The sequence below is a fragment of the Dysidea avara genome, chromosome 14 (genome assembly GCF_963678975.1).
Source record: "Dysidea avara chromosome 14, odDysAvar1.4, whole genome shotgun sequence".
In the NCBI taxonomy this organism is placed as follows: Eukaryota; Metazoa; Porifera; class Demospongiae; order Dictyoceratida; family Dysideidae; genus Dysidea; species Dysidea avara.
Window position 1 is genome coordinate 8,539,787 of NC_089285.1, and position 21,675 is coordinate 8,561,461.

Sequence of the window (21,675 nt, forward strand, 5' to 3'; positions counted from 1 at the left end):
AGATCCAACAGCTGAATGACCTTCCAAAATGTAGCATGCAATCAATGACCAATCAAATTCAGATAGATATATATAGCATTGATGTTGTGTGCAAGAGGCTGATCCAGTACAACTCATGACTTTGAATTTAATCTCCTAAGATGCTGTACCACTATACCCATCAGCAGTGATTGCTGATGGGTATAGTGGTAGCTACAACATATTCTTAGGAGATTAAATTCAAAGTCAGTGTTAATGTTAATACATGTGAAACCTCACTTAGCAGCCACCTCTTTAATAAGACTACCTGGTTATTGTGGCCACCTCTAGTAAGCCCCAAATACTACTTTATGACCTCAATAATAAGGCCACCTCGTATTATGGCCACTGATCCTAGAGGTGGCCCTATTAATGAGGTTTCACTGAAGCATCGTTTCTTAAACCACCACCCTTTACCCCTTTTACAATATACACTGTATTATAGATTACATGTTACGTCAGCAGCTAATGAGTTGCTACTTGCTAAAATCAAATCCTAGTGAACCATAGCAGTCTATTGGAAATGTTGAAGGGCTAGGGATACATGCAGGCCCAGGCCAGGTAATTGATGTTTTAAATGTATAACTTGAATTGGAATGGCCTTATTTAACACTAATCTCTTTCACCAGAGAAGTTATTAATGCTGTATTTCATGTGACAATAATAATATTTTGCAGCCTATAAGTATCCGGAGCCAATCATCACTGCCGTCTGGTAATGAAGCAGATCACACAATCTCTGACAGGTGCAGGTCATGTGAAAATAATAAAATTTTGCAATTATTCTGAGCCAATCATCACTGCCTTCTGGTAATGGAGCATATCATGCAAGCTCTGACATGTGACATTAATAAAACTTGAAATTATTCTGAACCAATCATCACTGTCTTCTGGCAATGAAGCAGATCACACAAGCTCTGACAGGTGCAGGTCATGTGACATTAATAAAACTTGCAATTATTCTGAACCAATCATCACTGCCTTTGGTAATGGAGCAGTTTACACAAGCTCTGACAGGTGTAAACTTGACAAAAGCAGTGGTGATCCTCTCTCACACAAGCAAGGCAATTGAACTCTGTCATAAATTATTTTGTTCATTTTTCAAATTAGTAGATCCAATGTTTTACCAATGATACCTATAGAATGCCAAGATACATACTTGAAGTCATGTGAGCTGTTCTTTTATACCAAATATTTTAATACCTGTCTATACATATAAGGTCTGTTTTCTTTGACCTGTAAAACTGGCAAATCCATTTCTGTGCATCAAGCACATTCATGACAGTGCAATTTCCAATAAGATACAGGTGAATTCAAAATGACACAGCTGGACTGCAGTTGTTGACTATCATGTCAGATCCAATAGTTGCAATGGCTATTGAAAATGGTTACAGTTAAGCCTGTGTTTAAGGAGACCTGGCACCAACCAAAAGTGTATGTCCTGGTTATGAAGGTGTCCTGATTTCCAGGTTAGTGCACATACTAATGGATACTTTGGGACCACTGACATGTGTCCAGATTATGCACATGTTCTCATTTTAACACTGTATCACACCATCAGGGGATACTTATGCCAATTGTACATAATACCAAGAGTCCATAATAAGAGGACTATGGACTCTTGGTACTCTTGCTTACGCACCTTACGAATTTTTGTGACCAACTACGTAATATTGGTATGTGATAATTATTGAGCTTCATGTGAGAACTTTCTACATAGAAATCATAGCATCTACTATATACAGTAAAGCAAAAAAGTTACTAGTAAACCTACAACTGTCTGCATAGATTTATGCTGATGTCAATGAAGTGAAGGAGACCTGAACGAAAGCAAGCAGAGTTTCCATTTACGATGTCCTGGAAAATTTGGTTAAAGCTTTGAAACTGTAGTTTAAACTGCTCCTCCCGTTGCTCTATCAAATCAACCCTTTGTTCTAATGGGTCTGTTCCAAATCCACTGAATACTGTTATTTGACCACCAAAATTTTGGTACTGCTGAAGAACATCTTCTGGGTCAGGTATACCAGATAAAGGTAGCTGGCCAGTCTGGTTGTTGGCTTGCATTACAACATTTGGTATTCCTTTATTCATGCCTAATACAAAATAAATTTACATCAAATAAAAGTATGTCCATGCAATAATTAACACCTAGTTATGGAATGAAACCATATAGTAAATCACAGGCTATCAGTGAATCCAATAGTTGGCTGTATCCTTAGCTGCAGTTGAAACAAACTTTAGGGTTTAAGTTCATTGGAACATATTGGAAGAATTTCAATATGTCACAAAGTTGATTTGGGTTTAATTACATCCAACTAATTCAGCCAAACATGTCGTGTATAGTAGGTATTGTAATGATGGTACCTGGAAGGTGATTTTTCCCATACTTTCATTACTATACTATTATACTATACAACAGTACTATATTTGTTCATTTGCAGCTGATAACACATAAGATTTCACAGATTTATGCATGGTTTTGAATAAAAGTGCATAACTGTTAATTTACATTTCAGAGATAAAAGCACATACATGATTAAACTACAGCAGGGTATCCAAGAGACCAGAAAGGCAGGTGATTGTAGCCATATACCTGTATATACGTATATAATATATACCACTTTACTGTGGGTATTCAAAGGTACCATTCAGGCTCACATATTACCTGGGCAATGTCTAGATATTACCTGGGCAATATCATTAGAATGTGGTTTGCTTATCGCTTTAATGACCAACCAGTTCAAAGATACGAAATGCTTTGACTCATTTTATTGAGCGACATAGAGCGTTCTATTGTGGGTTTTAGTTTACACATTAGGCAAGGCTCAGTGTAGTTGCTAAGTTTATTATTTAACAATAACTAAACTATATTCTAAGACTAAAATGATTGCTTGGGCGATGCATGGATGCATATTTTTACCTACTGCATGGGGGGCATGTCAGCCATTGAACAGGTCATGAAACAAGAATATGACAACTAGGTGATTACCTAAGTACTTAACTTTATGTGTTACCTTATTTACTGCCACAATAGCAAAGGTTTAATGTAGTATTAGATCTTTTACATCCCAAAAAAACAATTCCCACAATTGAAAGTTTCTGGCATGTGTTGAAACAGCATTCTAGAAGGATAAGATACAAAGGTTTGAAACACTAAAACAATTAACAAAAAAATGTATGCACTTGATAGTCTAGAATGCAGCTGGTGCCCTTTAATGCAGAGTATAAAGTTTAAGCAAACAAATAAAGGCTATTGAAGCAAGATTCTTGTCTGTACCTAAATATATAAGAGTGTACTTGTGTGTTCCCTTACACAATACACAACATGTAAATTATACTCCATCATGCCACTTGGTCAAAAATGATTATATCAAGCTTATTTTGTGATTCCATTACAACTGCACGTAAGCTGGTTCAATTGTGTGTCACTGTTGTTTACTGTATAGCTATACGTACTTGTTTTGAAGTTGTTCGACAATGAGGGTCCCTTCTTGTATTATTTCGGAAGTGAGAAAGCTGCTCTTGTACAAATAGCATCAACATCCACTCATTCCCATGGTCTACGCGAACCTGATCCCACACTCCATACTGTCTAAGTATAGGTCTACATTGTAAATAAGACACAAATGTATGTGTGACAAGATATTATCGTTTCATGTAAACACACATCTACAGCACATACATCAACACATTGACTAATTTAACACGGATTGATGTACACAGTAATGTATGTGTCACAATATCATGCAGCATATTAATCAACATAAGGGCTAGTCTTACATACATAAAAAGATCTGAATATATGGTGTAGTTATTCTTCACTGGTAAGGTGATAAATCCAACAATTTTTGAACTATATCCATCTAGCGCACATATATGTGTGCATCCAAACATGACCATTTTCTCGTTCTGGTCAATGTGGATCTTATGACTGAAGTAATCAGCACTGTAACGGTGTGGATTGGTCTGTCGCTACACTGCAATTCACCTTATTTCATTAGTTCAATGCTACTGCATGAATTATATAGAAGCTAGAAATGAAAACTAACTTATTATATACCTCCTGTTCTCTTTTAACTCATCTGTATTTTTATACTCCAGTCTGACTGACTCTTGAGATAATCGTATGGATTAATTCAGCCACCAATTGCAATTTTTCACCTCTAACTGAATTTCCTAACACTAATTTTTGTCTACCACTGTAAGTCAAAGAATCCATGCTGCTACTCATTTCGGATGCAAAAATAGACTGGATTCCCTTCTCCCTCATTTTCCTCCTAAAATTAGATACTGTGCGTAAATAGAAAGCATTGAAATTACTTGCATCACGTGATGTATAACTACTGAATTATCTCAATGCCCACATGCTGATTTACAATGAAAATATTGTGCACCTTCAGATCAATGATAGATATATATTATAAGTTAACGTTGAAAGCGCTTTTGTTCTGCATTTTAAAAAGTGTATAAATTTTCAGTATTATTATTATTGCAAGACCTCGCACAGTTAACGCAGCCATAACAAATTACAGTTTAAACGCCAAGCGCCTCTATACACCCCATCATTGTTCCAAGGTTTTAAGCACCTTCATGCGTACTAAGTGCCTCTAAAAATAATTATCGTGTCTCTGTTATTTAAGACATTCAAAGGCTTTTACACAATTTTTAAGACTTCACAACCATCTGCAAAGGCCAAAACGACAAGAATCAACAGTGAGACACTACTAAGAGGTGATTATTTGCTGCTTCAAAATGCAACAACTAACATTACAAGAGAATATGGTTCTCCGGCCCCAACCACCTACCAACTTAGCCTGTTTGTGCCCCTCCCCTTGCCAGCTCCTGGATCCGCCCCTGGAAATATATTATAAGTTAACGTTGAAAGCTCTTTTGTTCTGCATTTTAAAAAGTGTATAAATTTTCAGTATTATTATTATTGCAAGACCTCGCACAGTGAGTATAAATGCAATATACAAATCAAATATATAGCTACAGCTAACTAATTACAATTTTACAGTTCATTTATAAGAAGGTTGTTAAACACGGTGATAGATGAAGCTTCAACAGTCTCTGGTTGCAAGTTGTTCCATAGTATAGCAATGGAAGGAAAGAAGCTGAATTTATATGTGTCAATTCTAGTGTATAAATTTTCAGTATATCACACTATAACCACACATAAGCAAAAATGAAATAGTTAAATTAAAACAGCAAGCACCTACCACAAAACCATCTCATTGCATTCTTCATGAAGCTACATACATGGTAAATTATTTAATACATGAAGAGGCAGTACAATCAGTAGGAAATCATTCATTGACCGTCAATTAGGAGCTTGAGAACATTAATTCACAACTTGTACAATTTATCTACTGTATCACAACATCCATCCGTGACTGTAAACATTTGTCATTAGGCAGAGTGAGTGACAGCAACCAGTACCTAAAGAAGGTGAGAACATACAACATTCTAAGCTCACTGTTATATGCTACAAACCCAACACAACCCTTATTTATACATGACCTACTAGCAGATGCTGTTGAGATGTGTGGTGGTTATATGAGAACTGTTAAGAATTTTAAACAGATTGGTTCACCAGATACACATGACTGTTTTGTTGCCCAACTTGCCAACAATGAGCGAACACAAAGCATTTGGAATGAGCTGCCATAAATGATCAGATGCATTCACAATTGCTTCGGTTGACAACTTTGACATGTTGCAGAGCTACTCTGCTGTCTATTGCGGCAACCAGCACGCAGTTATCACAGAATCACAGTCCAGATCGTATAAATCTTGTTAGGCCAAAATCAAAAAAAAAATGCATATTATTACCAGGTGATAATACCTGAAACCGAAGTCAAAGTAGCTGTCAAACTGTCACCCAGCACTCTCGTGCATACTAAGTGCCTCTAAGATAATTATCATGTTACTGGTGTTTGAGAAATTCATAGCCTTTTAAACAGCTTTGAAGACTTCACAACTATCTACAAAGGCTACAATGGCAAAAATGAACAGTGAGACACTACTATAAGGTGATTATTTGCTACAAGAAAATCTGCTCTCTCCAACCACCTTCAACTTAGCCTGCTTGTGTCCCTCCCCTTGCCAGCTCCTGGATTAGCCCCTGGAACAGTAAAGAAGCAAGGCGTAAGAAGCCTTATATCAAGTAACGGTACGAGCATATACCAATTACTCAAACCCTTATAGATAATGTTAAGTACATTTTAGAAGCTGCACTACAGGAGTCTCGGTTCCCTCATCAATGTTGACTCACTGCAAATTTTAAGAAATTCATTTAGTCAATGACTGAGAGGGATGCTGTTTGGAATCTACTGTATGGGCCGACTTTGTATTTGTAAACTGCTATTGTTATTTAACACTGCACCTTGCAATCCAGAGCAGTATTTGGAAGCTTAGATTATCCAGTTTAAAATGAATGGCACCACTATTTGCTGGATTTGATCATGACACATATGTGAGAATTATTCCACGTCACTGGCTGATCTCCAACAGTACCCACTACAGTGTTTGGAAGCAGGAGCATTTACTGTTAGTATTACAGGAAGATGATACTATTCTGTGGCATTCACATGAAACGTGCATTAATAAAGGTATGAAAAGAGCTCTAATACACTCCACCACACATATTTACAAAAAAAACTCTTAGTTTTTAAATGATCGTATCAAAGCATTCAACAACCTGATAGAAGAATTGTTTCCTGAGAAATATGACAAGCTTATTAGCAACACAATCACTGATACCACACCATCCACTATATACTATGTACAGAAGAAAACATTTAAAAACTGTGCTTTGACATTAATGCCAAAAAACTGATGAGTGTACAGGAAGAGAATAGGGTAAGACAGGTGATTAAATATTCAAGGCATAAGATACAATGGTGCGAAGGTAGAACAGTATTGTGTATTACCTAGAGCACTGGCTGATGAGGATGGCTACCCACACAAATCAAACAAGAGTCATTGGACTGACAAGCTACAAAAACGCTACCAGTGTACCACACCAAGTATAGAAGACTTATTATTGTGGGTGCCACAAGCAGTGATCATTGATGCTATGTTTGCAATTAATACAAAGCCTCTCAGACAGACAAACACCATTGCAGAGTATGGAAAATTACGTTAGTCAGAATAAAATTCTGTTAAATAGAAAATTTTTAAAATTCCATAGCAACTTTTTGGAAGGGTTTAGAGTTGCTCTGAAGACATTTTTGGGTTTGGCTGTGCCTAACCAATACCGCCAAATTGTCATGAGGCTGGGATATTTTTGGCTGGAAAACCCCAATTCTGCATGATCTCTACTATACAGTACTACCATACTGTATGATATGTATCAGGGGCGGCAGAGAAGGAGGGCCGTAGCTCCTATCAAAAAGATTATGGAGGGGCTTAGCCCCCCTAATATTATCTATATTTGTCATTGAGAACCTAACTCAATAGCATCAATAATTCGAGATACTTTAATAGAGCAGTCAAGATGGAGATACTCTAATAGAGCAGTCACAGAGCAGTAGAGTAGCAAATTACGTATGTAGTTATAAATAAGGAGATAAAACTCGGGATATAGTTGGTGGAGGACAGCCAATGTCAGCAAGTAGTTACCTTTTTTTGGTCTTCGACTTACAACTAGGCCATGGCATCACCAAGCTAGACCCCCCTAATGAAGGTTTCACACAAACAAATATTTTTACAAATCAACAAGACAATAATTAATCAGTCAAATCTAAGTGACTCTCAGAACACACCAGGTCAACTGCTGAGTCCTTAAAAGAACAAAAATGATGATAAGATGACCTAGATCCCTTTAGACAAGCTATTGCTGAGTGGAGTAAAAAAAGTTAACTTGACTCGGCCAGTGAAGTGTTCTACTGTAACACTGCCCGGCCAGAATGCTCAGACAACAAAGTAGCAATACGCTAGCAAACTACAGTAGCCATTCATCTCATTCTCCTTACGCCGCTCTACATCTCGGCTATCCTGGGCCGCAGGACTGTCAGGCCCCAATAGTACTATACCATTGCTGACTGACTGCGCCTTCAATGACGGGTTCACCTCGACTCCTTTGTTTAATGTTTAGCAGCTGTATGTTTATTCTGTATCTTTGTTGAGTTACTTACTAATATCCTCCTGTGGCTTTCGTGCTGTTGTCTTGTAGCTCCACTTGTTCTGGCATTCATCAGTTCTTTTGTCTATTATTGTCTATTGTGTTCCCTTCTTCTTACATACTCTTCTCAATTTTGCTTCATCTGGTGTTAAGTTCTCTGCGACACCTATGAAGCGATTCAGCTCTATCATCTGTGTCGTCCACTCAGACAAAATAAGGAATAGGCCAGTATAACATATCAGTTATTGTTTGTATTTATATGAACATACGTGCCAGCCTTATATGGAGGGTGCACATGCATTGCAGTGCTGATTTGCTGAGCAGAAATCAAGGCTTTACTTTGTGTGTGTTTGTGCATGTGTGTGTGTTATAGCTAAATAACATTAGTAGCCGACTTCATTTTGATGTTATCATGACAGCAGATGATAGTACGGCATGTGTTTACTGATAGAATATGGTGTGTCTACAACCAGTAGTTGACACATTTGTTAGCATGTGCTATTTAACTGCTCTATTAAATCACCTCCATAATTAGTGCTTCATATTGTATGTACTTAGTTATGAAATAAAATATTTTGCATCAGCAAGTCTTTTGATCTTATTTTATTGACCATCTGTACTTTTCCATGCATGAAACTTAGGTCACTATTTTGCATGGTTAACCTCATTGGAACACTAATTATCATGCACACGCCACCACCCACGACATCCAGTCCTAACAACAAAGTGTAGTTGGTAGTCTTTCTAATGTCCTAAACTCCAAAGAGTAAAGACAAGCAGTTCTATTAAGTACTCTTTCCAGATGCATACGTCCTGTATAGGGTTAGTCTGGAATGAGTAAACTAGCAGTCTTGTCTTTTATAGTTTTGATCATGACACGATGGTCCAATGCACCTAATCTGGTAGTGTAACATTGAAGTAAGTGTAGTATAATTATTTTTGTGAGGTATGAATACCGTATTTATCATACATACATGGGTTTTTAAAATTATATTTAACTTTGTCACAGATATTACCTATCTATCTATTAGATTAACTAAACTATATTCTAAGACTAATGATAACACCGACTGGCATAATCTAAGACTTGGCTTAATCTGTTCACTGTGAACTACCAAATCAATCAAGGTATAGTGCTCTGTCCTTACATCCATCTGTTTCCACAGATATAAAGGCCATTTCAACAAAGAAATTACGATGGTAAATGTTAATTCTACCACACCATGAAGAAGCGCCTGTAATTCATATGCCTTTAGCTATACGAACATAAAATAAAGATTTTCTTACTTTCCAGGAGTAGATAAATCCAGTGGTGTATAGGTGTTTTTGATTTGAGCATTGTTTCACTGCTGTACCAAAGCAAATTATTTTTAAGTGGCACGCATATTTTTACTCAGTTTATTTCAATGTAATTTTATTGCAAAATAATATAAATTTGCTTTTCGCTGGCCCGATGTCTTCTAGCTGGTAATCACAACTTATGATACTTCTGACAGCAATGTAAGTGCTTCAAATAACTTTGTGGCATCTAAATACAGAATGTGTCAATATGGGAAATCAGCGCCTTGAAATGGTTCTGTCCATGATTATAAAAATAGGTGGTGAAGCAGTTGATAAAGCACATAGGGCTATAATGTACTGTACGTGTCATTCTCCACAAGGAAGCTGTTTTCATGTACTTATGGGTTTGTACCATCATTTGTATGTGTGCATGTTTGTTCTAGTTTTCACCAATATTTTTGCACAGCAACAAGTTAAATAAAATTCTAGAATGTCCCAATGTTGGAAAATTGATCTACTTGGATAGAAGGTATTAAGAACAGTTGTATAACTTTACTGTGTCGTTTTGTTATTGAGTCAGCTATCTATATTCAAAAAATTGGTGAAGTGTAGTTTGTCATAAACAAATTTGTGACTGAAATATATGGGAAAATCTGGATGGAATGTTATGTAGCTACAATGTAGGCAGGTGAGGCAGTTGCCTTACCAAATATATTGGTGAATGAAGTCACTGAACTGAGAGCTACGTTGGACCTTTTAGACTATGGCACGCATAGTATGCTTTGAAGTTTAGCCGTTAATGAGGTATTTAAAATTCAATAGATACCCGGGGTAGGTATCTAAACTGGTTAGATACCCATGACAATTATTTTGTCACGCGTTTTGCTGGATTCCAGTCACAATAGCCATCAGAGAGTGTAAAGAAAGCATTGCTGGATCATAAAGATGATCATATTCATCTAGGAAGCCTATCAATTAGTTATTTTAGCACTAATTCGATCAGGAAGCTGCCATTACAGCAGTGACCAGGGCTGTATGAGCCATACTCTAAATCAGTTATCACCAAATCCATGGTATCTTGTTCGCCCTTGGTGATCATTGTGCCATTCCTCAGCTCTAAAATAGCGAAGATACCTGGATTTGTGCGATAACCTATACTTAGATGCATTGAAAGCTTGTATTAACAAAGTTTTATGTGCTATTTAGTTCAACTTATTGTACATGGTAAGAATCCATCCAGGAGCAGCTCTGGGGAGTTAGCTACTGAGGTTTTCAGAAACTGGTCAAGCAAGATCAAGCAGTCACTCTAATAGAGCACTCACCCTAATACAACAGTCAAGCAAAATATTAATTGGGGTGAGCCCCCACACTAGCAAGTCAATGGTATGTATGTCTTGTTTACGGACAAAAAAAATTACAAGAAAACACTGATAACTTACAAATGCTTCATATAAGGCTGGTACGTATGTTCATAACGCAAACAATAACCGGTGAGATTAACTGACACTCCATATAAGTTTAGTATGTACGTTCATAACATGAACAGTAACCGGCATGATTTACTGACACTCTATATAAGGCTGGTACATACGTTCATAACATGAACAATAACCGGTGAGATTTAATGACACTCCATATAACTGTAGGTTAGAGACCTAGCACGAGGATCTTCGTGGATTTTAAAAACTGAGCGAAGCGAGGTTTTTAAAATACATGAAGATCCGAGGCGTGGTCTCTAACTGACTTAGAAAATGTATGCATTATATATATGGACATATAGGTGGAGTCATTGTGGGATTGGGTTATGTCGTACTGAAATTGTCGTGCAATGTTAAAATAATCACAGAAGATTGAACATATTTTTGTTGAATTGTTGAAAAAAATCGAAGCTCGCACCACTTCCTTCCGCAAGTTAGAATAACTGGATCTGGCACAGCTGGGAAACAGCAGTGATCGATAATGTCGAGCCGGGCCAGTGCCTATGGCATCACAGCAGTGTAAACACTACACATGTGTCAAAGAAGCAGTTTGTGTGGATTTATACGATGGGAACAAGTTGTTTCAAGTTGTGCCCACAGTAGCACGAAGAACAGGCAGGGTTTCTAATATGGACCACACCCACATTACACGTAGCAAAAAATAACGTTCTACAAGGGGGTAAAGTCCATCCATAGTTCAATAAACAACAAAAACAGCCATAAAACATTCTAGAAACAGATGGGCGCTTAACAGAATTTTCCGTGATATTTTTGGATTTCTCCGTTCATCGTGACAAACGTACAGACAATGCTAAATTGTATCTCCCATAATCGAATTCTTTTAGGTATGCCTATAAAATGAACAGAGTGGTTAACCACATATTGGCCTGGGTGACTGGTCACCCACTGCAGGCTATCAGCCTGATTATGCTTGGATGGAGCATTGTCAGTCAATGATCGAAAGTGAGATTTGTAATGCTTGAGGTCTTTTCTGCTAGCAGGTTTCTAACCATTTTAAGAACCTGCTAGCAGGTCTCTTAGTGGATTTTAAAGACCTCATTATCCTCCAAAGATCAAAGCATATTATACATACCATTTTCTAAGTTTAGTATGTACATTAATAATATGAACAATAACCGGCATGATTTACTGACACTCTATATAAGGCTGGTACGTACGTTCATAACATGAACAATAACTGGCATGATTTACTGATATACTCAGGCACATAAGTCTTGTGCACACAAACTCTTTGGCAGGACTAGTGAGATTGTCCAAATCTCACCGAGAGCCCACGGGACCCTAAGTTCACAACAGCCACAACAATGCTAAGTGAGACAATGAGAGCTTCCCCAGCTGACACCAGGTCACCATTACACAGCTGCTGGGTAGGCTGTAATAAAATTAATAATTAAATTCCCATGGGTGTTTCATTTATCCACAACCGCTAGGCATTGTTACATACATGTAATAAATACAAATAAATACTTAATTCAGAAATGCATCAATACAGTAGATCCGCATCCTGGTTTATCCAAAATTGGAAATGACTGTTCTGTTAGAGTATTCAAGTACAAATGTACGTATATGTTAAAGTATAGCCGCGAGTGCTATATGAAAAATAAAGTACGAGGCGCACGGCCGAGTACTTTATTTTTCATATAGCACGAGCAAGGCTATGCTTTAAATGATTTATGGAACTTTCTAGTCGTGTAGCTTCACCATACACTAGGACTCGTAATTAACAAGCGTTGCACGAACTATTAGCAGCCTGAACGCACACAAACTAGTTTAACAAAGTAACTCACGCGTATTTCACCATAGTTTGGCATAGTAGACGTTCATCGCGTCTTTTGGCAGGTTTTGCTCGCAACCCACAATCGATTCTATTGTGAGTCACATGGTGAAGTATTTCCGTGATATCTCCAGGACTTGTCCGTTTACATTAACAAACGTAACAGCAACGTTACCTTCTCCCACCCATTATCGAAGCATTTACGTATGTCTATAAAATAAATCCAGTGGAGCAACTCGTATTGGCTGGGGTGATTGATCACTCAGCGCGGCGAGGCTATCAGCCTTCACCGGCTTGGGTGATTAGTCGTACTGGAGCGAGCCCCGTAGGCTATTAGCCTACACTAAGGCACGTGGGCAACTGTGCTTTATTGCCCACAAAGAGTGCTTTATTGCACCGCAGAGTGCTTTATTGAACGAATAAAGCACTCTTTGTGGTTGATGAAGTAGTTGGCCGGCTGAGAGTGTACTTTATGAAATTTAAAGTACACTTTTTCCTTTGATCTCGCCCACGCAAAGTTCTATAAGTTCTATTAGAGTACTTCAACAACACAGCTCTGTATTACGGACCTCAGTTATCCAAACAATTCAGCTATCTGAACACTTTTACCCTTGGCTAAGGATTTGGATAACCGAGGGTTCACTGTACTGGACTATTTGAAAGTGAAATAGCTATTATTCAGTCAAACAGTATCATACAGTATGGTAGTACTGCTTTTCCAATCAAAATACCACCCAAAAATCAGCCTGAATTTCCTTTCATGACAACTTGGCAGTATTGGTTAGGCACAGCCAAGCCCAAAAATGTCTGAATTCAGACCACTTCCAAAAAGATTCTATGAAATTTTAAAAGATTCTATTTAACAGAATTTTATCCTGACTAAAACTGATACCTTTAGCCAACCGACAATGGACAAACAATGGATATAGGTACAGGCTTGACTTCTTTACTGTTCGATGTCGCTTTGTCCCAAGATGAGATGTGCCTTTTTGCCAACCACAGTACATACAACACACGCATCATGAACTTGCCTTTGTCCTCCTTTGTGTTTCAGCTATTTCGCTGACGCAAGGAGTCGATTTGTGATAGCAAGATGCGGCTTCACTGTGGCTGTGTTTGTATCTCATCCATATTTTCTGTAGTGACTGGATTGATTGCAGAGACGCTTCTTGTACTGTTCTTCATTTGTAACGCTATGTAACGGACTGAAATATATAGGCGAAAGCAAAGCGTAATGACCACCGTTCAATCTCGAGTAGTTGAGACTAGTGAATTGTCTGAATTTTTCGTGGTGACTGCGGAGGTGTTCTTTGTGTATAGTAGTGTATAATGGCTGGTAGCAAAGCATAATGGCTACTTCACTTTTGAGTCAGTAATTAATACCTGGGGCGTGCGTTCTCACGAAAACATTAACTCTGGCACCCATCCTTTCTTTTGATGCGGTATGTGTGCGTTCACCAGTCAAAAAGGTAAACAAAACAAGGCACTGAGGATCTATAAACTGGTGGCAAAATGGCATACCCATCACTATTGAGGTTCTACAATTAAAAATAGACAGTAATAGTATGGTTGTGCTCACCCCCACCATACATGGAGGGAGAGCGTCTCATCCTTGCCCCTCTCTATGAAAAGGGGTGGGCGCCGCCATAGTAAAAATCATCTTTCACAGGCTCAGGATGCGTTATTTAACATCAGATTAAACGATAGCTATTAGCAAGATATGCCAACAGAAACCTCCAGTAATGGCGGGCATTATATGAAAAATTCCGTGACATTCACTTGCAAATATTAAAACCACCAAAACAAATAAACCAATTGACCTACCTTTCAACTTATCAGTGTATTTTTCTGGTCTTTAAACACAGCGTCAGCATCCTTCCACTCCTTAACTTTTCTTAAAAAATAGAAAATTGGAATTCACGAATTCCAATAACCTAAATCCCAATGCCCAAAACTAAAGGAGGTAATAGGCGCTTCGCGCGCGCAGCGCCTATTACCTTTTAGTTTTGGGCATTGGGATTAAGGGTGGCGGAAAAGTACACGGACCGTGTATAAGAAGGATGGTTCACGGTGTTTCTGCATAGACTACAGGAAATTGAATTGAATTACCCACCGAGATGCTTACCCACTCCCTAGAATTTATGATACTCTAGACTCTCTGGCTGGATGTTGGTACCCTAGATTTAGCCTCTGGCTATTGGCAGGTTGCTGTAGAGGAATTTAATAAGAAGACTGCTTTCTCTACAAGGAATGGCACTTCGAGTTTAATGTCATGTCATTTGGTTTGACTAATGCACCTGTGACTTTCCAGAGGCTAATGGAGTGTGTCTTGGTTGGATTAACCTATGAACAACGTGGACGATGTTACTAATTTTGAAGAACACCTACATCGACTTTGCAATGTCTTGATAGCTCTACAGGAGGCACATTTCCCTAATTGAAATTGTTTTGCCCGCACAGAAGTGTCCTATTGTATTGTATCATCTAGTGGTATCATTTCTGATCTCCAGAAAGTGACTGCAATTCTCCAGTTTCCCCCACCCACTGAGGCTAAATCACTCTGACAATTCCTGGGCCTCACAAAACTATTATTGGAAATTCATCCATAATTATGTCAGTGTGACAGAGCCCAGCCATTGGCACTGTCCTCAGTCAGCTTTAATCTGGCCGCAAGACTTAACTGTTACTGGAGCTATCAGTAAACAAAAGCACAACGGAATTATTCCACTATAGATATTATTTAGGGCACAACTGGAGCATAAGCGTTCGTTGTCGTGGTCTTCTCTTCTCCACTTATTTATCCTCAGCAAACATCAAGCTGAAACGCTGTTGTACCATGGCAAGAAACAGGCGAGTGTCGCTTAGTTCAGTATACTTCCTTGGAATCGTCGAGTGGACAAGAAATACTGCTGAAAAGGAATAGATTACCAAACAAATCACCTAATAAACCAATAGATAAGTCTGTTAGCATTGGTCAATGTACTTAGTACATGCAATGAAAACGTGATTGGTAACTGTGTTACATGCACTTGGTGCATGCAGTGGATGTACAATACTTGTGCCAACATCAAAAATGAAGAGGCAGGTATTTTGGAATTTGCCTCCAATAACATAGTTTTCTTTTGTAACCCCTGTCTTGCTATCCTTCCTGAGGCCCTTAGCATGAGCAAATATTTTGGCCAATTAGAGGAGACATTGGATACAAAGCTTAAGACTCTCTATGATAAACTACATTGTCAAATTTCAAAACATCCTCAAGTACAGTTTGCACTTACCAAACTATCAGAGCTAGATTCAAACTGTATAAAATTTCAAACTTACTTAAATGAACTGACTAGTAAGATCAATGAGCTTTCCTCCCGAAACAGTAAAATCTACATGGAAGTAGACACTGCATCTGTATTTGAGCAACAATGTTATATCTGGATCCCCATCAAATACTGCACTAACTATTGTTGATGAGTTTGCTGACAGAGCCAGAAGAAAGAGAAATGTAATCGTATATAATTTCCTGAAGTCCCTGACTGTGAAGAAGAGAAACGTTCCTTTGCAAACCTGTGTAGGACTACGTACGAATCCACTTTTAAAATTTCTAAGATTCTACGTTTGGGTAAACAAGTACAGACCCATGTTATGTCTTGTACACATGACCTCCTCCTGTCTCGTTCATATCGTTTGAAACATATTGAAGAATATAAACAAGTTTACATTATTCCAGACAGGACCAGGTTAGAGAGAGAACAGCACAAGTTAGTGGATGAATTAAAGAGCAGACGGTACCGTGGTGAAGCATTAGAAATGGTATAATAAGTACTAATCAACAATTTCCCCAGGAAAATGTTACAAATCAAGCTTCCTGACCCCTCTCCAAAACAACCCATAATTGATAAACTTAAATTAAATCCTAATACAAGCCTTAAAATAATGAGTCTCAACTGTTACTATCAACATCAAATGAATATGGATCAGACATAACTACTCAGGACATCTGAGGGAGCAGAAAACAGTAGCAAGTCAAAGAATGCTATTATTGGCCAGGGTATGAGGCAGATGTTCCCAAATGGATCCAGGAATGTACAGAACCAAGTACCTTTCCATTTGAATAGCTGTCATGGGACATTTTGAGCCCCTTGTCCCAATCTGTTAGTCGAAATTGTTATATTGTTGTCATTTTCAGACATTGTAAAGAGGTGATTATTTGTTGCTTCAAAAATGCAGCTACTAACAAGATAATCTGGTTCCTACAACTTAGCCTGTTTGTGCCCCTCCCCTTGCCAGCTCCTGGATCCACCCCTGATGCCTATACAATATTTGCAAGAACTTTAATAAAGTTAAAAGTGTATATCTAGGTGTGAAACCATGTGGTTGGACTTAATATGGTATCTTCAGTATAGGTTGTAGCCTGGTCACTATATGATCACATTATCATTATAGCACACTTGTTGTTCACTACATGCGTTCAGCTTTTGATCATCCAAAAAGTGCATGTAAATGCAAATGGCCATAGCTTTTTAGTAACATACTGTTCTGTTGTTCCATCTGGTGATCACAGTGGTCTTCTAAATTACTTGACCTAATAATAGCTCTTGGATCTGCCCCTGATGCCTATACAATATTAATTTTGCAAGAACTTTAATAAAGTTAAAAGTGTATATCTAGGTGTGAAACCATGCGGTTGGACTTAATATAGTACCTTCAGTGTAGGTTGTAGGCTGGTCACTATATGATCACATTATCATTATAGCACACTTGTTGTTCACTACATGCGCTCACCTTTTGATCATCTGAAAAGTGCATGTTAATGCAAATGGCCATAGCTTTTTAGTCACATACTGTTCTGTTGTTCCATCTGGTGATCACAGTAGTCTTCTAAATTACTTGACACTAATGTTAGGTCAACTGTAGTAACAAGTGCAAGTCCTTATATGGATGTGTGGGATGATGTATGCAGGTGGTAGCTGTTGTTATAACTTTATTAACTACTTTAAGATTTTAGCCACATCCCAGACAATTTCTGTTTTTAATACTGTCTATACACAGTTAACAAGATTTTTTCACTGTAACAAAGTGGTTAGAGTCAATATTTCACAATAAAAATTGTAAATGCTGTCTCTAACACTTATAGTTACAGAAAACACTACAGCTTAAAGTGGCCATATGACAAACCACTGATGGAGTGCATATATAAGAATTCCCTTAATCATATTTAGGTTAACTGGAATTTTATGGTGTCTTTCATCAAGCTTCTTTGTGTCCTTTTAATGCATACAGCTTCTTTTGGTTGACAGATATGCTGCTTGGCTGTCTGGTGGTGCTTGTTTATTATTATTATTATTACTAGGACCGGGTCACACATAACAAATAAATGAAGCCCATTTGTTTATATAGAGTTATGTTCAACTACTCTAATAGAACATACACCTACTCTAATATAGTATGTTCATTTAATGGCAAAATACTCTAATAGGTCACACATACCCCAGTGCAGTGGTCCCTTTAATGTTCAGCCATCGATACCCAAATGTTTTGTTATTCAAACAGAAGTGACTGTTTTATTAGAGTATTTTGTTTCAGAGTTTACACTGTACATTCTATTAGAGTATTTGAATGGAATTCTGTATATAAATCAATCGGTTTTAACTTTCCATTATTTAATGAATTTAAATAATAGAAGGACCACTGTACAGATAACGAGGGGAAAACCATGTGCACAGTGTACATACACAAAATACATGGTAATATTATAAAGTTGATGTCACCAGTACCAATACAAAGACACTGAAAGCTCAGTACAACTTCGTAAAAATGTTAAAGCATGCTATCAAAATTATAGGGCAGCAGATGGACCAGCCAACACAGAGAAAAACCATCATAGAAAGATTGGGAGTTATCCATTGCTTAATTATATCATATGTACACACAACAGTCACACATTGTAAGATATTATAGCAATTTATTAAACAGTGGATCCTCAATAATCTGAACAGCACTGTTCTCAAGTTGATAAAAGTAGTAAAATTGTTCAGATTGTTGACTATATACAGAACCCTATTCAAATACTGTAATAGAACAGTCATTTCTACTGTTGGGATTAGCAACTGTTCAGATTACAGGAGTTTGGATTAGCGAGGATCTATACTGTCCACATACATTATAAGCTATATGCCAATAGTTTATATGATAGAATCTTAGTATGCACGCTAACAACATGGCTACCCACTCCCAAAATGACTAGCTCATTACATTTACATTAGCACTGCTATTGTAGCCATCAGTACTCCAATATAATTGTAAAGTGATAGGTTTATTTGCTATGGTAGCTGTAAGCCATGTTTATACACAAAATTAATTTCGTTCTACGAAGTGTACAGAAAAGTGTATCTACAATATATTGGTCTTAACCAGTAGTCACACATCCAAACTGCTGCAAGGTATGGTGAAAGTGATCTTTAAATAAGATGCTCAAAGCTATACTATTATTCTCTGACATGTGTGCCTATATGTACCAAATGGACAGTACTGATATGTCTAGGGAAGCTGTATACATGAAACACGAACAAGTATTATTTATAAGAACAACTGCTCATATTAGTGATTTTACACACAAACTAGCAAATTCGCTCTAATTATAAGACGGTGCTTGTATTCATTTATCAATTAGAGTACTACAGTCTGTTATGTTTGATACTGTCTGTAAGCTTACATGGAGCCAAGCCCATGGCCACTAGCAAGAGTTCATAATATATAAAGAGAGGAGAGTATCCTACTTCAGTATAGCCTGTACATATGCATATCTCGAAGCGATGATGCAATACCTATAGTCACTTTTAATGTGTTAGTTGGTCAGGTATCTACTCAGCATTCAGTTTCAATAACCCTTGTAGTTTGCAATAAGCAGTCCACTGATGACATTGTCAACACTCCTTAACACTGTATGTGTAACTTGATATGACATCCTAAAGAAATCAAAGGTTTACTGTATTACTTGAGATACATACACTGTACATGATCACGATAAGTGGGTGTGGCTCACAAAAATAAAGATTGTAGCAGGACTAAGTTAAAACACTTCAATTTGAACTAATTGATCCATTGCACACATGATCCAATCCAGATATTTGATTACGCATCAGATGATCTAACCCTGTGAAAGGGATCAGTGGACAGCTCACTGTGACTGAGCACTAAATCTACAAGACAGACATTTTAGCACAATAAACATTCAGGATACAAATTCATCCTTCTGTCAGCCTACAACATGTGCAACAGTGTAGAGACAATTTACCAGTAAATTTAATAAAAATTAAATAGTGTGTATTTTGCCAAATTGACAACTGCAAATTGCCTAAATATTATCTTGTTGTTACACAGCATTTACACATGCTTTGAGGTTATGCTATGACGTTATCACTTGTCAGCAGAAGTCTACCGAGTGAATGGGCAAAAGACAATACCAGTTAATGATCAGTTTTTTTATTCTGGTTCACAACACTCTCACACAGAAAACAAGCGTCAACTCTGTGCTCGGTGTACATAAATATAAAAATATTATATGGTCAACTTGTATAAAGCTAATGTCCCCAATACCATGCATGACACTGAACAGGACCATTATCAACCCCATCTGCTTTATTCTCAGTACAACCTAGTAACAATACTACAGTATGCTATTAAAATTATAGCATTACAGATGGACCAGCCAACACAACACAGAGTAACAATATTAAAGATTGAAAGATATCCATTACTTAATTTTACTGAATGTACGTACAATAATCACATATGTGACCATCTCAGTGAAAACCTGTCTAGTTCGTACAACCTCTGAATATTTTTTTTATTTCTCAGCATTATCTGCATAGTCCAAGGAATGGTTCACCAAAGTTTCAGCCTTCTGTGGTGAGTAGTTTTGGATTTACAGTGCTAGAAAGTAGGAAGAACAAGGAAATCAATTTGTACGGTGACTAAACTAAAAATAAACTACAGGCACTTACATTCGTAGTCATAACTTCCATTTGGATTAGTCTACAAAGTTGAAATTTGGCTTACAATGTTCACCATGGATTGGCAGACCAACTAAGGTATAGTGTTTGCCTTGCATTCACCTGTGCATAGGGGTATGAAGGCGGTTTTGTTAAAAAAAAAACAGCAATAACTTTGTTTACGTCTGCTGCTCTGTAAACAAACTCACATGACACGCAAACCATTGGAAGATTTTCTAACTCCCCATGAGTAAGATGGTGTATAATTTAATCAATTTGAATCTTCCTTCTTCAAGTACTGGCCCGATAAAAACTTGCATATTTTTTCTTGTAGCATATGTCATTTTATGGATTATTTTAAAATTTCGATTTTTTCAATACTCATGCTTGTGTGAACTAGACGGGTATTCGCTGAGATGGTAAGTCATCATACATACGTACTGTACACAGTCATACATTACAAGCTATATGTAACAACAGACATTTAACCATAACATAACTACATTAGTATTCTATAGCATACTGTATGTATGCAATATATAGACTATTGTTATGCGAGTAGTTAGCAACAAGTTTATAGTTGTTTGCGAGTGAATCTTCGGGTTTGTTTTGAGACGTGAACAGGCAGCACTGCTATAAGACAGAATCTCAGTACAAACTCCACTAACACTGTTACCATCCACAAATTGAATAGCTCATTAAATCTACATTTGCACTGCTATTGTAGTCATTATTAATCAGTGTTAACAATATTGGTTTGATTGCTATAGTAGCTATAAGCCATGTTATCTACAATAGATTTTTGTGTTGACCAGCAGTCGCACATCTAGTGCTGCAAGCATATAGTAAAAGCAAATGTTCAAAGTTTATTATTTATCTTATGACACATGTGTCTGCATCATTAGTGTACAACATGCACAGTACTGATATGTCTACAGAAGCTGCATCATATCCAACAATTAAGCGACTTTTAATAAAAAAAAATTTATTGACAAGA

General features: G+C 37.3%; 1 long non-coding RNA gene across 1 annotated transcript; it reads right to left on the reverse strand.

Annotated features, from left to right (window-relative positions):
* Window positions 1-1,690: 1,690 nt before the first annotated feature.
* Window positions 1,691-14,640, reverse strand: LOC136244548 (uncharacterized). Its single transcript, XR_010695412.1, has 5 exons — window positions 14,521-14,640; window positions 5,237-5,456; window positions 3,474-3,621; window positions 3,032-3,139; window positions 1,691-2,110 (listed from the first exon to the last, which is right to left on the reverse strand). It is a non-coding gene; the product is annotated as an uncharacterized lncRNA (long non-coding RNA).
* Between the last annotated feature and the right edge of the window lie 7,035 nt (window positions 14,641-21,675).